Below are 2,500 nucleotides of genomic sequence, written 5' to 3'. Positions count from 1 at the left end.
ATGGATTATCTATTAGAGCCATGTCTCCGCAACAATTGCCATCCAAATTGTTTGACATAAAATCAAAAAAAGCCTGACCGACAGATCGAATCGGACCTTCAACTGTTCTTCAACCAATTCTGTAAACACGACTCCATGCACGATACTTTCTCTGACTCTCGCTTCTCTTCCTCTCCTTCACTCACTCCCTTTGTATCGCATTATCTACAAATATCCCCCTCTCTATCGCTATATGTCTATCTATTTCTCCTTCTCTCTCTAAAGCTATCTACATCTCGTCCACCGTCCCTCTCTATATCACTTACTGCCTATCTACATGTAACCCTCTTGTTTCCTATATCACCTCCCCTTTATCTATCTATTTCTCTCTCCTTTACTCTCTCACGGTCTCGTGGTAATTCACTCTGTATATAAGCATAGATTACTCTCATTCACTCTCTATATGTAATTACATTCCTCCCACTTTCCTCACACTCTCTCTTTCTCGGTGTGTATCTAGTTCTCATTCGTTCTGGACGAGATCTCAACTAGTCTCGTAGCGTTTCATCTTATCGCCGCGTCGACCTTATCACTCCCCCTCCTCAAAACTTCCTCCGCCTTCCTCCTTCATTGCCCAATACTGTAACTCCCATTAAAAATTTTTAAAAAGACGGGTTTGTCATGTCTGGAATGATTTTATTATATTATACTGTGCGCTTCCTCGGAACACAATCAGAATTAATTCATTCCCTTCCACAACAGTAGTGCTATTATCAACTACTACAAGGACTATTTTTTCACTCCTACCTTTCTCTCATTCACGCGTCGCGTCTCTCACCTCCCTCTTTCAATCGGATCCTCCCCCCCATTTCTCTCTCATTCTCGCTTCCCCTCTTTCAGTTTCCTCCTCCCCCTCCTTCTTTCCTCCCTCTTTCATTCTACATTCTCTCTATCCTTTTTCGTTCAACCCTGTCACCCTCTCTCTTGCACTGCATTCACTATAGTTCCCGGAACCAAAGCGATGTTACGTGCTAAAAATAGCAGCCAAAACTCTGCCCGGCAGTTTATATAGTCGTTGGTAACCGTAATTTTTAGCGTCGACTAACAAAATATAACCCTCCTACTCTCTTAACGATGGAATAGTCACGGTTGCAAGAAATACCTTCGATGGTTATTCTGATCGATCAAGACTCACCCAGGGCTAAAAAATCAAACAACTACCCTACCTTACATTTTCTATCACCGCATACAAAACATAGTTCCAACTTTCCCCGACGCAATAAAAACCCTTGACTTTTCCAGCATAGGGGTGACCGCTACCCCCTCAACCAAATTCTAGTCGTACAAATTTCTTTCCACTGTATGCATCTAAAATCTGAAATTTCTCAAAATTCAAATCTTTAACTCGTCGGCAAGGCTTTGTTTTCGTTGTCTTAGGACATGGCGGATAAATATATTGATTTACTATTTGTTTAACCTTTCCAGGTCACACTGAGAAAGGTCAAATATTTAAAATCTATTATAATTCCATTCACATGCAAGAAACGGTGAAGAAAATAGATAGGCATCCACTTCACCGGTATTTTAATTTACAGAAACACCTTAATAGAATTATATACATATCCCCTAGTCCCACAATTAAAATTCTAATTATTCTGACACTATATCAAGTCCTTGTTCCATCAACAAAGCTTTGCCCTTCTGGGACTATTTCTTTTGTGTTTTTTTTAACTCTCGCATTTTCCAATTGGCAGATGAATATATATCGATCCTCTTCGGCTCACACTAACAAAGGTCAAACCAACAGTAGTGCCATTAATAATAAACTCTCACGAATGTGAGAATTAAAGTTTATTTTTCACTTAATAATTTATTCAATTAATGTAACATAGATATGGGTTTTCTGTCTTTATTGGTTTCCTATACATTTATTTGTCTTTGGTTATTTAATAGTAAACAAATAAATATATCTATGTAAATCGTCTACATTCCGTTATCTTATATATATATATATATATATATATATATATATATATATATGTGTGTGTGTGTATACAGAGAGAGAGAGAGGGGGTGCATAGTTAGTAATGAGAAACGAGGTGGTGGTGGGGGACCTGATGATCTCGTTGAAACGAGAATGCTATCTGCGTACACGCACTCTTTGGCCAGTCGCTTAATTGTGTGTGTATGTGTGTCTCTGTGTGTGCGTGTGTGCGCGCACGCGTGTATTCTTCTTTCTTTTTTGTTTCAGACATCTAACTGCTGCCATGCTGGAGCATCGCCTTTAGTCGAACAAATCGACCTCAGGACTTATTCTTTGTAAGCCTAGTACTTATTTTGTCGGGCCACTTTGCCGAACTGCTATGTTACGGGGACGTAAACGCACCAACATCGGTTGTCAAGCGATGATAGGAAAAAACAGACACAAATACACACACACAAGCTTTTCTGCAATATAAGGATAATCTATTGCTATACATGCTATTCAGCATTATTCCGCATTTGAGACTAAATTATTTCC

This window comes from Octopus bimaculoides, unplaced genomic scaffold (genome assembly GCF_001194135.2).
Source record: "Octopus bimaculoides isolate UCB-OBI-ISO-001 unplaced genomic scaffold, ASM119413v2 Scaffold_30358, whole genome shotgun sequence".
Classification (NCBI taxonomy): Eukaryota; Metazoa; Mollusca; class Cephalopoda; order Octopoda; family Octopodidae; genus Octopus; species Octopus bimaculoides.
This window is presented reverse-complemented; position numbering follows the sequence as displayed.